Source organism: Maniola jurtina, chromosome 14, assembly GCF_905333055.1.
Source record: "Maniola jurtina chromosome 14, ilManJurt1.1, whole genome shotgun sequence".
Taxonomy (NCBI): Eukaryota; Metazoa; Arthropoda; class Insecta; order Lepidoptera; family Nymphalidae; genus Maniola; species Maniola jurtina.
The window spans coordinates 8,531,704-8,551,206 of NC_060042.1; the positions used below are offsets into that span (position 1 = coordinate 8,531,704).

At 34.8% G+C, this 19,503-nt stretch overlaps 1 long non-coding RNA gene across 1 annotated transcript; it reads right to left on the reverse strand.

Annotated features, from left to right (window-relative positions):
• On the reverse strand, positions 1 to 19,397 carry LOC123872007. Its single transcript, XR_006797393.1, has 3 exons — positions 19,094 to 19,397; positions 973 to 978; positions 1 to 39 (listed from the first exon to the last, which is right to left on the reverse strand). It is a non-coding gene; the product is annotated as an uncharacterized LOC123872007 (long non-coding RNA).
• Positions 19,398 to 19,503: the final 106 nt, after the last annotated feature.

The following is a 19,503-nucleotide window of genomic DNA, read 5'->3' on the forward strand; positions in this document are numbered from 1 at the left end:
TTAAGAAAATAATAAAGACTGGAATCAAATACTCAAGTACTCAATTTTTAATTACCTGCCAACTTAGACAACAAAAATTATTGAGAGTTAAAATATAATCCAGTACCTACCTAGATTATGATTGACTTGCGAGCTTTTGAACTGCAGAATTAACGAGAATTTTTGTCTAGTAGTTTCATGCCAAGTGGCATTCAAGTAACCCAGACGAGTTTCTAGTAATTATTTAGTGACTGGCGTGTGAGACTGGATTTCGTCGTAGCTAATAGTGCTACAAAATTATTTGAATGCTTCTTTGTTTTGATTTATCATCTAATGAAACATCCTACGTCCACATTACATCTATGGTATTGTGATAAATTGGGGAATCATTATCCATCTTTAAACTGTCTGTCTGATAGCTTTTACAGGCCACCTGTTTAACTATTTTGGCGAAATTGGATAGAGAGATAGCTTGCATCCCGGGATATGCTACTTTTGATCCCGGAAAATCATAGAGTTCTCAGGAGATTTAAAAACAAACTAAATCCACCCGGACGAAGCCGCAGGCATAAACTACTATTAATTTAAATCGATTATTCACTGATTACTTTAGGCTGGAGAGCGATGATATTGAAGTAAAGCAATCTCGTTTGGGATAAAATCTCCCGAAGCATTATTTGTCGCCGCCATATCTCGAATGGCCCATTAGGATTGCCCCGCTCGTTCATTAGATACGGCTCGGCTGGTCTTTCGTGCGTATTGAAAGTGCTCACAAAATATATTGATCATGATATTGAAGAATGTTAACTATGGTGAATTTTACTATACCCACGGAGGGAGGCTCTCTCTGTTCCATACACCCATACAAATGACAAAGACAAACCATTTTAAGGGGGCTCTCTCCGTCACTCGTTTCATACAATTGTAGTTCTAATTTCATTTGAATATTAAGCAACCAAAGTCCATGAAATTTTGCAGACATATTCTAGAAACTAATATCTATGTCTGTGGTTTTCCAGATTTCTGTTAAAATATTCGGTTTCAAAGTTACGCGGTCTTAAAAATTTTCATACAAATCTTTGAGCCCCTGTAATTTTAAAACTACATATTTTTAGAAAAATCTAAAACACCACAGACACAGATATTAGTTTCTAGAATATGTCTGCAAAATTTCATGGACTTTGGTTGCTTTTTATTCAAATGAAATTGGAACTACGATTGTATGAAACGAGTGACGGAGAGAGCCCTGTTAAGTGACCAACTTATCACAAATGGTTTATGGTTTAGTTTAAGCACGCTATGAAAAAACTATACCTATACGTTTGTGAAATTAAATTACAAATTTTGGATTCCCTCAGGCAATAGAAGATAGTTTAGTTTTTCGTCCAATGAAAGACAAAGCAGCATTTTTTCACAAAAATTTATGTTGCTCGAATAAATTTAAAAATCACTGCTACGTTGAACGCCGGAGTGAGCTATTACGTTGTGCAGTGATAGGAAGATAAATCGATAACCGATACTTTTCTCATTATACGGTAGGTTCGGTTATTGGATAGCTCACTGGAAAAACTCTTTACTTGCATCAACTAAAAGAGGCTCATAATATTTTCAATATTGTACACTAGTTAATCACGCGGGAAGAAAAAACTTTTTTAATTGTGCTTTTTTCAATCTAGCTATTCGCCCCGGATTCGCACGGGTGCTTTTGCATAAAGTTTTATTATTGAAGCTCACGATTTCCAAGAAACTTTAAAAATGAGGAACGAACAGGTTAGCTAGTTGTTTAATAATAATTTTTAATGTTGCTGATTAAATTTGAACAGTTTTTAACCCCCGACCCAAAAAGAGGGGTGTTATAAGTTTGTCGTGTGTATCTGTATATCTGTCTGTGGCATCGTAGCTCCTAAACTAATGAACCGATTTTAATTTAATTTTTTTTTGTTTGAAAGGTGGCTTGAGCGAGAGTGTTCGTAGCCTATAATCTAAGAAAATCGGTTCAGCCGTTTGAAAGTTATCAGCTCTTTTCTAGTTACTGTAACCTTTACTTGTCGGGGGTGATATAAATTTTTAATTTACACTTGTTGTTTGAAGTTTTGAGCATTTCGATCAAACTTCAACGAGTTTAAATAAATAAATGCAAAAAGTAGACGTAGAGGGCAACGTCCCTTCAGCAGGTCTAAACTATGGAGTCTGCGAAAATAAGTACCTAAGTATTTTAGGAGGTTCATTACCTGACGTTCTTTATGAGCAAGCACTCTGCCACATTGAGGTTGTTACACCTTGAGACTCATGTATTTTAGATGAAATTTTTCTTCCAAAATTAAATGGAAATTGCTTTAGATACTATTTTTGTGAATTACGTTTTTGTAGTTTAATATTTAAAGTAGGTATGTCTAAAAAAATGTGTAATGCCAGGAGCATGATAAATAATAATAATTAATAGAAGAACTGTACCTGCTGACTGCCAACATTTTTCGTCTTACTTGTACCCACATTACAGCGAATAAACTATTATTTATTTATTTATTTTATTTAAAGCCTTTGTCCCTTAGATTTAAGAAAAGGTAAACGGGCACTTTAGTATGTAAACCATACCCGCGGTGGCGGACACAAGCGAAGTTAACAGTGTGTATTCAAATAAGGCTCTGAACTATACCGACATAGGTTGCATTGTTGTGGGTCATGGGAATAACGTAAAAATTGAGATGATTTCTGTACCGTGAAAGAAAAACTATTGATTTATATAGTCTTTTCAATGTTTAATAACTTTTTTCCCTACTGATTTTGAATCAAATATTAATAAATACAGCAAGATTACAATATTATCTTTGATTTACCTAAAACTATTTTGGTGCATGTCTGTAACTTTTCGCAAAGCAGGTCCAAAATGCCCGTTTACCTTTAGCAGTCTGCCTTATTTAGTTAGGCAGAAAACATACGAGTATAACAAGAACTTTTGCATTAACAGAACAATGTTATCAGGAATAAAATAAACATTTTATCACGTAAGTAATAACTATCACAATACCATTATCTGAAAGTAGCGATGTCTCTATAAGTTTCTGTCGAGACTTGACATGTCTCGTATAATTGGATTGTGTCTGTACGAACACTTTGATGGTCCATAAAATGACACTTCGTAAGGATGTCGCCGTATTATGCCAAGACACGACCTTTCAGGACCCACGACCTCTTTGGCGCAACTGCATATCGACTTGTAGGCAAAATAGTATATTTCATTACAAGTGCGGAAAGGCTGTCATTGCAAAGAGTTCCGACAAATGTCTACCCGCGCCGAGGCGTAGCTGATGGCGAGGGTTGACAGTCGGAACGAGTTGCAATGACGGTTCCGCACGTGTACTGAACGACTATTTTTAATACAGTTGCGAAAAAATGAAGCAATTTAATAAAATAATAAAAACTAGGGTCGAAATCACTCATTTTGTGCAACCAACAACTAAACTCGCAAAGAAAATTTCTGAAAAATGGCGCCAACCGTAGAATATAAGCAGAGTTTTTTTTTTCTTCACCCATTCTGGTAGGCAAAGAGAACTATGCCATACAGCCAAGTCTTCAGTAGAAGTTTTTTATTGATATGAAATGAAAATGAAATTTAATGAGATGAAATGAAATGAAACCTAACCAAACTCATTCAATCAAATCATTAAATCTGATATTGAAACAAATTAGTAGCTTCTTTTTAGAAATATACGTATTTGCATGAATCATAAAAAATTTTTTTAGTAAAAACTTCATGGTTTGTTTTTCTTTTTAATAGACATTATTTTGACAGTTGGGAAAGAAAAAGCACGAGTGCGGGAAAGGTAAAGAAAAAGCACGAGTATGTAATAGCCCACATCCCGAACGCTATACGTCCCTGCAATACGCCACTTTTTGAGCAACTGTATTAAAAAGTCTCTTGCCTTCTTGGATGCCGGGAAGGCAAGTGACTTTTTGCAATACAATATTAAGGGGCTATAATGTAAAGGATAAGATATTTTAAAGATAATTTTATTTTTAGATTCTACAGGGGTAACATAATATTCACTTTGTGACCAAACCCCTATAAATGAATTTGGTTTAGTGTAAATTAAAAATTAATAACACCCCCAACAAGTGAAGGTTACAGTAACTAGAAAAGAGTTGATAACTTTCAAACGGCTGAACCGATTTTCTTTGATTATAGCTAAGAACACTGTCGATCAAACCGCCTTTCAAACAAAAAAACTGAATTAAAATCGGTCATTAGTTTAGGAGCTACGATGCCACAGACAGTTACACAGATACACAAACACACAGATATACACGTCAAACTTATAACACACCTCTTTTTGAGTCGGGTGTTAAAAAAAAGTATAGAAGGTGTCTAATATTATTAGGATCGGTTTCCACGCAAGTGCTATTTTACATATTGTTTAAAAATTGTTGTCATGACGGAATATGCTGCCGTATCCCCGAGGATTTGCATACAGTATTTTAGAACTTTGAGTCCTGATATTGTAGCGAAAGTTTGCTCCGTTGACACCTCCCTAACGAGAGCCCCGAAGGACTCCTATGCTTCCATACTCTGTCACTACTACGTTTTCATGAATTCATGTTGTATTGAAAGAATACATTTAATTATTACTAATAATACGGGGGCGAACTTTTATGATTTGCATAGATTCTAATATTGCCATGTGGGAAAAAATGTTTAGTAAATTATTTAAATGCCATTGTGGGTAGGATTCTTTAATATTTTTCACTCATTGTGTCTAAGAGTGCCGTTTTGACATTTGTAATCCATACTTCCATACTAATATTATAAATGCGAAAGTGTGTCTGTCTGTCTGTCCGTCTGTCTGTCTGCTACCTTTACACGACTCAACAGTTTAACCGATTCTGACGGGTACAGAGTTAGCTTATATCCCGGGGACGGACATAGGCTACTTTTTAACCCGGAAAATCAAAGAGTTCCCACGGGATTGCAATACAAGAAAACGCCAATGCAATACAAGAAAACCAAAACAAAAAAAGAGAGTAGGTTCTAATAGTGCTGGCATATAGGCATGCATAATATAGGCTGGCATAATAGGAAGCGATGAAAGAAAGTACTCCATTCCTACCAAACCACGAAGGAGAGGTATACCTCCAGCCCCATGGTGGTCCAATGACGAGGGTGACGTTCAAGACGGTAATATCTCGCCCATGATAACCAAGGACTCAATGTCCTGGCTTGCCGCCTTATACCAACGAAGACGGCCCAACCCTAAATGGGACAAGGACAAGAGAAAGAAGAAAGACTCATTGTGTCTAAGAATACAGGCAGATATATTGATCCAATTCTATATTAATCCCACCTTTATACCGAAAGTCTCTAGGATAAAGATTGATAATATTATTTGTTGCGAGCCGGATGTATTGGGCACACGTATCTCTACGTTTTTCTTTATTTTCGGACCCCCAGCGAAGGTTTTATGGCGGCCATTGATTTATCGAAGCTTTATAATGTTACAGAAGCTTGGAGACGAAGATTTGTTGATATTTTGCAACGTTTTTAACTGATATTATGAAAATACTACATCATGCCCGCGACCTTATTCGTGTGGTTTTAGGTTTAAAAAAATCCAAGTGAAATTTTCTATTTCCCGAGATGAAAAGTAGCCTATATCCGTCTCCGGAATGCAAACTATCTCTGTACCTACTTATAAACAGTTGATGCTCGCGACTCCGTAAGCGTAGATTTAGGGTTTTCAATAATCCTTTGGGAACTCTTGATTTTCCGGGACAAAAAAGACTATGGCGAGAGAAGCGATCGGCGCTTTTCGAACAAGAGAGTCCATGGTGACCGAAGGCGTTAGTTACTGAAGTGGCAACGGTGAGGCTAGTTTATTGTGGCGCCAAGCCTTTGTCTCTCTATTTATTTCCCTTTCTTTCTGTATACTACTTTAGGATAGAAGGAAGATAAAACTAACTGTAAAACTAAATCATAGATCTTAAGTTAAAACTAGAGTTAAAAAAAAAATAGGAATTTTCATCCATTTATTTTTTAAAGATAAAAGAACTACATTTATGTCTTCCAGTATATGCCACTTTAGCAAAGAGGTTCCCAAGGGGTTCGGCCCTTCTGAATTTCTGTTAAACAGCTTTAGGCAGTTTCCTTTACCAATTTAGTTTAGTACCTAGTTTTACACCGTCGTTTTTCAAAAAATAATTCTTTGCCTACTCAAAATAATAAACAGCTTTTTTATTTTGTGTTTATTTCTTTTTGAATTTTGTGTTTCATAACAGACTCTCGTCTATATAACTTTTGAGTACTAAATGATGGATGCTGTGGTGAATATTAATACTTACATCTCTTTGTTTTAGTGGTCAAACTTCTGATCCTGCTGGTGTATAACCAATGGTTATTCCGAGCACTAAACATCATCATCAAAATCATCCCATCGCCGGCTAACTACTGAGAACGAGTCTTCTCTCAGAATAAGAAAGGTTCGGCCAGTCTACCACGCTGGCCAAGTGCAGATTGGCAGACTTCACACACTTTTGAAACCATTATGGAAAACGCTCAGGCATGCAGGTTTCCTCACGATGTTTTCCTTCATCGTTAAAGCAAGTGATATTAATTGCTTAAAACGCTAATGAATCCGAAAAGTTATAGGTGCGTGCCCGGGATCGAACCCCAAATAGGAGACATCTTAACCACTAGGCTACCTAAGTAAAGTACTAGTATGTAAAATAATGGCTCTTTGTAAATTAATATTTACAGTCTCGTTTTGTTAAGACATGTGGAAATGCAATAATACCTCGACGACTTTCATAACATTTATCGACAGACATAGGTAAGTATTTGCTTCCAGTCGATAAATTGTTATTCACGATTGTCGGAACTTACTGACGTATGTTTGTGTGAACGTTATGTTCGGTACCCATTTTTCCTTATGCAAATATGTTCGGAAAGGTTTGATACTGTAAAATTTTAACTAAAAATTCTATTCCTCTTTATGGTTAAGTTTGCTATCTTGTCCATCATCAAAACAAGACCAACCATAAATAGTTTTAGTACTGGTTAGGTCAAGGCCTATATACTTAATATATATATTATATATTGTGAAAGAAATGAAACCTTTTAACTGACCGGATTAAATCAATTGACATTTATATACCTACTCGCTACTTTCCTCGTGTGTTATTTAAAAGAACTGGTGGGAAATCTTTGATTTTTCGGGATGAAAACTGTCCTTAGATCTTGGTGTCTAGGATGCAAGTTAGATCAGTTACTTAGTAGTAGTTTACCCGTCAAAAGGTACATACCTAATATTATATTTCCATAAATTAGTTGCTAAGTATAGTATTGTTGTATTAGCCCGTTACTGCCCATTATTTAATCCGCGTGGATTTAGGTTTTTTAATCCTATGAGAACTTTTTGATTTTTCGGGATTAAAAGTAGTCTATGTTTCTCTCCATCCTTAACTAATGCAAAATAACCCATGCAAAAATCACGCCAATCCGTAATGCTCTATCGTGATTCAAGAACAAACCAATAAAGCAATAATCAAACATACTTTCGCGTTTATAATATGGTTAGTTATGGGTAGTGAAGTGATTGATGTATTAAGAACCATAAGAACCTAATAAGATAATGGATGTCTATGACTTATTCGATTAACCCTCAAATTCCAGCAAAATGGCGGCAGTTTCAGACTTCGCCAGGCCTTTTCTTTGGGTGATAAACGTTGTCGCAAATTGCTCACATTTATTCGACTCTGTAGGAGACCGTCACTAATGTGGTCCGAGAGAAATTACTCTTTGTGAATCCATACCTTTTATATCTTTTATGGTAGCATTAAAAGCCTACATATTATCGAGGGAGATGATTTAATAAATTACATTGGCAAAGGTTTGGATCAGACAATAGTTTAATCTAATGGACGTTATATTATGTTAATCCTCAAAGTCAAGAGGTCTTTTGTATAAAAAGAAAACAAACAACAAAAATAAGTTAAGCCCTACGAAGGTTGACATAAAAGTAGGTACCTACCTACTCTTTAAGTAAACTTTTGAGTTACAATTATACAAAAAACATACGTTTATTATGCAAGATATTTATCTAATCATACCTACTATCGGGAAGAAAAGTGATATTATTTAGTCAACCTAGTATCATCAGTTAATATATGAGCCGTGAAAAGATAACAGACGGACAGACGCTTTCGTATTTATAATGGAATTTTCGCACTCGGCATGGATCGTCCTTGGGCTACAGGATGTAGAAATTAAATGAAATGACCATGAATTCTATTTATTTCGTGAAGAACAACTTGTGGCACTTATGATCTGACCATCCACCTGCATCGATTCGGAAAATGTAGGCAAGTACAAGTTTGATATAGGTCAGGTAAGTGACTTGCCGATGTTCTACTTCAAAGGATAGTAATCTCTCTAAAACATGAATGACTATCAGTATTTCATGTCTCTTTGGACAGAATCAAATAATATTTATTTCGATTACAAGATTCGTATCACTGAATGTAAACCATTTTTTGTGTCGCTTTTACTCATATCATACGAAATTTATTAAATTTGTCCGTGAAAATGGATCGTTTTTATTGAAAAAAATAATTGATTCCATGAAATCGCTATCGCTAAATGTACGCTAGCAATAATATGAAGTGCAAAACCAAATTAAGGTTAACAGTTTACTGGATTTTGGTGTTATTTTCTAGACGCCCGCAAGATCAGCTTTGCTAACTTTGTAATAATTTTAGATTTTGGTTCAGTAATGAGCTTGTTTTAATTCAGACTACCTATTTTATAGGAACAATAAATAATTAGTACTGTTCTGCACCTACCTGGTTTTGTTGTTTCCATATTATTACGATATAATACAATAAAACTTTAGCGCCATCTCTAAGAAGTACGCGAAGTTAGTTCAACTTGTTCGAGTAAAGACGCGCGATATTTATGATAACTTCTGAATACACACATGAAGTTTTAAACTAGTTTGTCTCTTTCAGAGACTCGCACCTCAGTGAGAACTCCTGGGAGGAAATTGAATGGTTAAATAAAACTTACGTTAGCTTTCAATTGAATGATAAAATTTAAGCCTTGGTCAGACACAACACGGCTTCTAGAAGCTTTAACCCATGTAGATTTGCTATACAAAAAGTTTGGGAAGGCATTTACACTATACATTGCGCGTAGGAGCTGTAGGTATTATAGCTGTCGCGTGCTGTTCCCGTCACGCTTCAGCACAAAGGTGGTGATTATCACGTTGCTATAATCTCAATTCTCTTTAACGCACGATTTTAAAATATCCCAGTGTGGAATACCCTTATGGTCAGTGGTTCAGTTTACTGTTATTGTCATGTGTATATTGTGTTATGGTTTCATCTCTAACATAGTTCCGAGTACTTAAGTAATAAAGTAGTTTCCTGCTGCTTAGCGCCAAAATGGAGAAAATCAAGTAACTTCAAAAACAGGTCGGCAATCCCAGTCCAAGCATACTTGTATCGGTATAGGTCCGTGGTTTAGTCCGCCTTTTAGTGAGAGTATTTAATTAACCCAATCCAGTCTGAAAATACTATCGGAAGATTTCATTTATATAATACCTACTGGTATATTATTTGGGTCATAAATTCTTTGTAGGCACTTTATGTACAAAGATCTCTAACAGAGCATGTTAGAATGACACTTAAAAGCGTCCGGTTGGGTATCCTCTATTCAAGGCCTCTCAGCCAAGAAAGAGGGCGGAATCGCTGACCATTAGGTAAACGCTATCTCAGCCTTTTTGGTGTATTTTGACCCATTTTGTGGGTAAGCCATTCGAGTAGTTTATGATTTTTTGCTCTAGGTACATACTTGTTTCCTATTTTAGCTATTATTTTCTGACGAAAGTATAGCAATATAATTTGTAGTTTTAACAGAAGATGTTTCAGATTTGAGATTTGAGAGAAGAGATGATTCAGATTTTAAAAATCCGTCGGGAACTCTTCGACTTTTTGGATCAAAAATAAGTATACGCGATGCAAGCTATCACTGTGCCTTAAAAATGATGCTGAAGACCTTATTCATGTGGTATTAATTTTATCAAAAATCCCGTGGGAACTCTTCGGTTTTCAAAATAGATGGGGATGCAAGCTATTTTTTGAACCAATTTCAGCAAAATTTGACTTTGCACTCAGTTACAGGAGATATGCAGACACTAAAAGTATTAATTATAGCCATATTTTGCTGCACCGGTACAAACGAAGAACCAGACGATTTGAGCTCTGTTACATACAATCTCCGAGACGGTCCAAATTGTTCAGTAAATTCTTAAAAAAGTTTGGTAAAACTTACAAGGGACAAGAGGATTATCGCGATCATTATAATAACTTTATGAAAACTTTACGGACCATAAACGATATTAATTCTCAGCCGGGATCAAAGAAAGTTCCTCCGAATCGGTATGCGGACTTAACAGATGAAGAGAGGAGCGGTTCGGAACATCAAATGACTAGAATAGATCCGGAGTTAAAAATTGCATTCAGGGATAATCATCCCAAAGTTGATTCATTGTTCAAGCTTGATTAAAAGTTGGAAAACCGCCAAATGGAACTAATATTTTTTTTAATATTACTTTTTAAGTTGTCATACCTAATGCAAAACATAATCGAATAGAAATTGAAGCCAGTTTAGTAACTACGTATGAAATAGAATAAAAATATTACCGACACAAAACCTCTTTAAGAAAACTAGAAAAGAGCTGATAACTTTCGAACGGCTGAACCGATTTTCTTCGATTATAGCTAAGAACACTCTTGATCAAGCCACTTTTCAAACAAAAAACTAAATTAAGATCGGTTCATTAGTTTAGAAGCTACGATGCCACAGACAGATACACAGATACACTCATCAAACTTATAACACCCCTCTTTTTGGGTCGGGGGTTAATAAAAGCAAAAGGTGGCAGACTGCTTTCTCGTAAGAAAATATTTGACGTGCGCTTACCGAAAGTAAGTACCAAAGTAATATTGGATTTATGATTGGATTACCTCTAACTTTTCGGAGTTAAGTATGTGTGTTTTAAGCAATTAAATAGTTTTAACGGTGAAGAAAAACAATTTTGAGGAAATTTGAATGCCTGAAAATTCTATATAATGTTCTGAAAGGTGTGTGTGAAGTCTGCCAATCTGCAGATGCACCTCTTAAACTGCTTTTCACCTTCCACCAAGCAATGTAAGTATTAAATGTGAAAGTCTTTCTCTTTATCTGCTGCCTTACACTTTTGACATTTGATACAGAAATAGCTTGCAACAGGCAAATGGACATAAGTTACTTTTTATTTAAGATTTATCAAGAGTCCCCCATGGGATTTCGAAAAACCTAAATCAATGCAAACCAAATCGTTGGCATCATCTAGTCACTATCCATAGCATTATAGATGGGAAAGTGTGCGTGTTTGTTGGTTTGACCTTCAATGTCCTCGCAATGGAAGTAATAGATTGGCGTGATTTTTACAACCTGGAGAGATGAGTGACATAGGCTACCATTTAACTAAATACGTACAAGTAAATCACACACGCGTATTGTTTATTTTCTATGTTGTCTATTATATTTCTATTTTCGACTCATTTTATAGTTTTAATAAAATCGCAAACGCTATAAGGAACTTGAGTGTATAATACAGCGATTTGCAGTTTAACGAGCGGGCATCAGATAAATAAGGCAATAACTTTCCTTCCGTGTAATGAGTGTTTTATCGGCCATCGCGTAAATCTTCGTGTCGCTGCTCTCGACACCGCGCTAGAAATTTGCAATTTTTCAGCGCAAACTCGGTTCTAGTGAAAAATGCGGTGGCTGGTCGGACGATTGGTACTGTCTTTGCTTAGACCAATCACAGAGATATTTTTTTTTGTTTTTTAAAAAGAATTTGTTAAATGACTAATATTCCCCTTCCTCTCCAACTAAGCGTCAGGCTTGTGCTAGGAGTAGGTACGACAATAGTGCAACGGGCGGGGTTTGAACCGTCGACCTTTCGGTTTTCAGTCCACTCCTTTACCGGTTGAGCTATTGAGGCTCTATTTCTATTTGAAATAGAATCATCATCAGCATCATCATAACATCATCATAATGAGTGTTTTACCGGCCTTCGTGTAAATCATGCAACTACCCTCGACACTGCTAGGCAATTTTTAACCCCCGACCCAAAAAGAGGGGTGTTATAAGTTTGACGTGTGTATCTGTGTATCTGTGTATGTGTCTGTGGCATCGTAGCTCCTAAACTAATGAACCGATGTTAATATAGTTTTTTTGTTTGAAAGGTGGCTTGATCGAGAGTGTTCTGAGCTATCAAGATCCAAGAAAATCGGTTCAGCCGTTTGAAAGTTATCAGCTCTTTTCTAGTTACTGTAACCTTCACTTGTCGGGGGTGTTATAAATTAATTTACGCATGTTCAGTATTTGCACGTGAATTTTTATTTAACGTATGAGTACACCTTGGTAACTTATATAATAAGTATTAACTTAAAATTTAATTCATTCGCATAACACGTTCTGACTTCTGTTTGTTTTAATAGGTTTTAATCTTGGATGTAGGTACCGTACCTACTTGCGTATAATTTTGCAATTTTTGACTAGTTTTCAAAAGACCTCTTAAATATTAGTGTTTATTCAAAAACATATTAATAATTGGCGAGTAATGAATGAAACGAAATCTCATCGGTATAAATAGGTGAGTGCACTTCAAGTCCACGAAAATATTTCACTCAAAATTGTTTGAAAGGAATAATTTAAATGAAGTTCTAGTAAAAAATCTGAACTTAATACAAAAAAGACTCTGTAAAGCGGAGTTTTAAATTAAAAACGATTCATCTTATTTTTAAGCAGCTCTAGGTTCAATGTGCTAGACTAATAAATGGACGCGAATTTGTCACTGCGGAGTATCTAGTTACCTGAACGTGGAGTAGCCATCTCTCAAGGGTATCTGGACTTATTAGCATTTTACATTATACGTGAAATAAAGTGAAAGAGTGAATTTTAAATTATAACAGTGTACGGACCAGTCATGGTATGTGGTCCAAAAATTGATTACACTCTCTATTTGTCATGGTACAAAGTTGGCATTGTTTTAAAAAAATGTTAAAACAAAGTCAAAGTCAAAATCAAAATCATTTATTCTAAGTAGGTACAATTGTACTCTTTTTGATAGTCGAAATTGTTAAATTTGTACGATATAGTGGTGTTAATTAATTACGAAACTTAAAACTAAAGCTATGAGGGTTCCAAACGCGCTCAAGTCTGAGAAGAGCCCACAACAAACTCAGCCGGGTACAACAGTTACTTAAACATAAAAAAGTCAAGGGTTAACTTGCAGTGGAATAAAAAACGAAGAAAGCAGTACTTACCTACTACAATATTTATTTTAGAAACATGTGTTTTATTAGAATGTTTTGTTCTTTTAAAAAAAAAAAAACCTTTTTTCCAGTCCTGGTGGATGCACATCAGTTCGAGTACAAAATCTATGCGACAGCGACTAACAACGCTTTGAAGCCTTTTTTTTAGCGACAAAGCTGCGAGATAGATTAGTCGCACTGATTGTGCTTGAACTACAGAAGCAAAGCTGGTTTGCTGTGAATCCAATCGAATCCTTCACCTTATTATCTTTTTACTTTTTTCGTAGGGTTGGAAAGTAATTATAATTTTTTGAAACTATTTTACGCTGATTCTTGCTGGTTCTTCTCGGTAGGAACGGCATTCCGAACCAGTGGTAGATTTTTTTGACGATTCAAAAGCACTTGTAAAAGTTTAATTGAATAAAACCATTTTGAATTTGAATTTGATTCTAAGGATTAAAATCATGATTACACAGTCCTTTTACAAAACATAAAATGCCAAGCAAGATAATTAAATCAAAAAATTCCATTTTATGGTCACCTTAACCAAAGAACGCTGATGAAGTATTTAACATAATATACATTGTAGACACACAGTACTTTCATGAAGGAAGATATTTCAACATTTAGTTAAAACCATGTTCATTAAAACGTATTAGAACATTAAATGTTCATGAAATTTTGTTCATTCAAGTTAAGTAGTAAGTACTTTACCTATTATTTTTTCTTGTTAAAAAGTGCCATCACCTCAAAAAAAAAATAGATTATTTCTTAATTTTTGTTTCTTCAATTTATGAACGAAATATTGAAATCTCGAAGAAATTTCAAACGGTAAAGTCTGACATTTTTACAATAATGTAAAAACCTTTTTCTATCAAAGCAATCTATAGTTCCTCGTCCGATATTAAACTTCAGAGTCAGACTACGAACATTATCAAAGGGCATTTGACTTGGCGATCTGCTGATATTGCATTCTTGCTCTAGTGGGTACAATGAATAGTGGATATCTAATGGTCAGCGAGTTCGTCCCCTTTCTTGTTCCTGTACCCTCAATTGGACATCACCTTAAGCTTAAGAGATATTCTTAATGTAATAGCTCTTAGAGATTTTTGGTACGTCATTTCATGTCACTCCAGTTTTCGACACAAGACGATTACAAGCCTTGCCTCGTCGACCTATTTTAGGTCAAATTATAACTAATTTTCTTTTTCAATCATCCTATTATCCGGTGATTCCCATGTAAAGCTGAAAATTGACATACCGTTTGTTTTAGTCCTAATTCACCCGAGTTGCCTTGTCTCTCTTGCGTAGCAATATGCTACAATTAAGCTACAATACCTACTGCGTAGACCAATCAAAAGACTTTTGTATGACTGACTCAAAATGAACTTACTCTATCTTTTGATATAATTTTATTGATTGATTTATTAAAACTAATTGCTTAGTTAAGAACATAATATAAGTATAGATAAGTCAATAATACACGGAAGTCGTTACCTTATGTCATTTTTGCTAAGTGTCGTAGCAATATGCTACAATCAAGGTACAACACTGTGAAGACTGTAGATCGATCGATCAAAAGTATTTTTTTTTAAATATCATAAAGTGCTGAGGACAGTACAGATCAAAAGTATAATTTCATTTTTGTGACTCACATACTCTATTAATTTGATTTTTTTTATTGATTTATTTATTAAAATTAGACACAAGTGTAAGTTAAAAAAATTTAACACCCACGACAAGTGAAGGTTACAGTAACTAGAAAAGAGCTGTTAACTTTCAAAGGGCTGAACCGATTTTGAATTATAGCTAACAACACCCTCGATCAAGCCATAATTTTTCTTGAATCTTGAATGATTATTCTGTGCTGACAAAAATATATAACAATTTGTATCTCAATGGCTTTATTTTCTTTTAAGGCATTTTAAGGTTATAAAATATCATCATCATTATCAACCCATCACCGGCTCACTACTGATCATGGGCGTCCTCTCAGAATGAGAAGCGTTTGGCCCTCATACACCACGCTGGCCAAGTGCGGATTAGCTGATAAATTACCAAATATACTTTTCAGAATTTGTATTATTAACGCCAAGAATTGTGACCCTTCTGCGTTTTAATATAAAATCTCTAAATCTCAACCCAACCCGCTCGAGACCTTAACTCCTTAACTCGAGCTTCCTATTGAACCTTTAACCGAGGCACATGGGTCGATTAAGCGGTTTTTTTACGATCGCCCTTATCAGTACGCCTGCGATAATACTGTCTCTTAAAGCGTACGTTAGTGAGTTTACGAGGTGAAAAATGGGGTTTAATGGGAAACGTCTTTAACGTACAAGATGTAGCTTATATAGCTAAGAAGCTTTATTGTTCAACCGTCTAGATTGTCTAGTGATTCTTGGTTAAGCAGGACATTAACAAAGCCATGTACGAATATCTACTTGAAAATATTTACAATTGTACCTGCACAAAAATCTAAGGTGACTATGACTGATCCTTAAATCCTACTAATTTAAATGCAAAAGTGTATTTATTTGTTGGTTTGTCTCTCAATCACGCCGTAACTGGTTTTTACGAGGGAAAATCAAACAGTTCTCACGGATTTTTAAACATCTTAATCCACATGAAGTTCAATTTGAAATATTTAATTTTCATACTAATCAATGTACCTACCTACATCTATGAAAAATCTACATTGTTTGATAATACGGGATTGTATTATCAAGTAGGTATTTATGCAGATACCTATATACCTTAGAGACAATCCCGTATTTTTCTTTAGAATCAAAAACGGTAACAAGGCTACAATTCTAGAGCGCTTTTGTTGTTTTACACAGCCTATAGAAGGGGAGCTTGGTATAAGAAGAGTTTTGCTAGTACACTATCATCCGAAATGAAAAATGATAAGTTCTAAGTAGGGAGACACTTGCCTAATCATTCTTGCTCTGAAGGTTGGTACATAAGTTTTATTATGTGGCAGGTACACGATTAAGCTTCTAAATAAACTGCCGAAATAAAATGTAATAGATGTTAAGTGCAAGGGCCCTGCTGATAAGGGTCTTAGTTGACCTGATAAATTTCCAGCGAGGATTAGCCCTTACAATATGAGCACAATTTCACAGGCGCCAAGGGTCCGCGGTGACAAATACCATAGTTAATGTCACGCAATTTATACGCGGCAACTCGTTTCTTGCTAAAGCTAAAAAGGTGGGTAGTTTTGTTGCATTATAAGTATTACCTTTATATAATGCATACATTTTGGGAACTCGCTCGCTTTGTTTGCTTTGGGTCTACTGTCATGTCAAAAGTAGGGTTCATTTAGACATGACGATTGACATGGAACAACTAATATGGCAAGTGAGTTCTCAAAATGTATGCACCATATCATATCTGACTTTGTTGATTTATAAGATCAAGTATTTGATCAAAATCAAAGCGATTTTAAATAAAGTTGGATAAATGCTTTTGAACTCCAAAAGTATTGCTTAAATTACTTAGTTAAGTAATTATTTTTTCTTGATGTGAAAATGAACAACAAGTGTAAATTAAATATTTATAACACCCCCGTCAAGTGAAGGTTACAGTTACTAGAAAACAGCTGATAACTTTCAAACAGCTGAACCGATTTTCTTGGAATTATAGCTAAGAACACTCTCGATCAAGCCACTTTTCAAACAAAAAAACTAAATTAAAATCGGTTCATTAGTTCAGGAGCTACGGTGCCACAGACAGATACACAGATACACACGTCAAACTTATGACACCCCTCTTTTTGGGTCGGGGGTTAAAAATGAAGGTACATCAATTTAAAGTGATAAATACTTTGTCTATTGTAAGATACCTCAAGGTGCCTCAAAATTCCAGTTTTGTACTCATATACACAGAATCCTCTATTCAGACTCTACTAAGTTTATTTTCTAATATAAATGGTAATGTGGTGATTTTTAAGGACTTACTCCGACTTTAAGTAGCTTGGAAAGACGTAATTTGAACTCAAATAAAAATATCTTTATGGAGCAGTCTGAATAATATTATGTGTATTTACTTTTCCCATGTTTGGCTTACGACTTAACTATTGCAATGAAAATATATTTTTCTTGGTACTTATAAAAATAATAATTGTTCCTGATTATTTATTTTATGTTGTACAGTTGTAATATCTATAATATTATTATAACTAAAAATTAAGATTAATAGGTAGGCTTGAAGGTAGGTAGAAGGTACCACAACTGATACTGAGACCAAAAAAAAAAAAAACAAGGAAAACATGTCGTTAAAAGATTATTTGGCTTGACATTTTTCGTTGGATAGCAATACATGCTTCCTTTCTTTATTTAAAAAACATATCGCTATTAGTGGTATTGGAAATATTTTTCGATGCGGCTTTTCTGAAACGGAATAGAAAGAAAAATAAGCGTAATGGGCTCCATAGTGTAGTACGGGTGTTTTTAGGCCCCAGGGGTCCTCCCGGATGCTGATCTAATTTGGCCGATGTACTTCAGGAATGAAAATACGAGAATATAGTAAGAGAGTTGGTAGCAATTCAGAAAGCAATATGATTAAGTCCTGCTTGGGATTATAAAGTAATAGAGTATGTGACAGAGTATAGTTGGCAATAGAGATTTGAAATTAAATAAGGTAGCAAGGTGGTAACAACGCCGAATGATTTCATGAGTTTTTCGAAAATTTTAAAAACGAAAGCAGCCCTAAATAATTTTCTCATTTCCGTTTCATCTGTAAGTTGATATGTCATTCAGTAATTTTCCTTTTTAGATCTTTTTTATTTGCTTATAGTAACGCAGGAACTAAAGTAGCCAGAACTTAATTTTAATGGTTTTCAAAACACTTTAATTTTAACTTCTGGCACGCGAGTTAATGACTTGAATTTTTCTGCCATCAGCTCTCTGTCTAATATGAGAAACTGATCTCAATTTCTGTTATGAACGAGAAAACCATAATTGCCTCACGAATTCGACTGAGTAATTAGTAAAATAAGGCGAACCTCATGACGGCACCGACAATTAATTGCTGCAATCAATTACGTAGATTTTAATTGGTGGGTCGAGGCGTAAATAAAAACATTACTTGGAATAAATACTCTCATTGCACTTAATGATTGTTTATACACGAATTAACAAGAGGAAATGAAAATAAAATATAAAATTGAAACTAAAAAATGAAGCTATTAAAAGTTTTTACAGATAGATAGATAGATAGATAGATGGATAGATAGAACACTTTATTGCACACAAAAACACGTGTAAAGGAACACAACTCAGAAAAAACAATTGTGTGCAAAGGCGGCCTTATTGCTTGATACAGATCCAGATTTGAATTTTTCATCTCTCTAGCTCAAATAAGGCGCGTTTGGTGCCCAAAACATAAAGCTAAAGTCACAAGAATGGAATAGAATAGATTGTATTTTTATTCAAGTAAACTTTTACAAGTGCTTTTGAATCGTCCAAATAATTTGCCACTGGTTCGGAATGCCGTTGGTACCGAGAAGACTATAGAAGATATTGCTGGTTATTTCTATTTACTAGTACCGTTTTATATCCCCCAATCCATTATTTTGTCGACGCTATTATATCTCGGCATCCCCAGCGGTATTATCACACTCGTCCATTAGCTGCCGTTTTATTGTTCTTTGCTTTTATGATCGCATTTTTCCGATAATATTGTGATTTGAGCAGGATTTAAGTACTGTTTTATTTTCTATTGTTGTGGTCACATAATGCTTACTGTTTGTTTTAGCAACGAAAATGAAAATATCGTCGCTTTGGTAGTGAAGAGAGTCAACCCACACATAACAAGTTCCAAAATAATGAGCAATTAAGTGGCAAGGTTTAACAAAAAATAATAATTAGTCCATATCTTCCAAACCGTAAGTTAGATTTTAATAAGAATGGCATCGGTTTTGCTTAACATGATTCTTGTATTTTCAGTACATAAATCGTTTTTGTTATTAAACTAGTTTTTCTGTTAATTGTTATTTTGCACTTGGCTCTTTTCACCATTTAGATATTTTGAAAATAATCTACTAACAGGGAGGTAAAAAGATACAAATGTCATAGATCTATTTATATATACAAATAGTTGATAGGTTCAGGGTTGGTTGGTAGTAATTGGTAGACATAAAAAAAGATTAATAGCTTTATTTTTTAAATA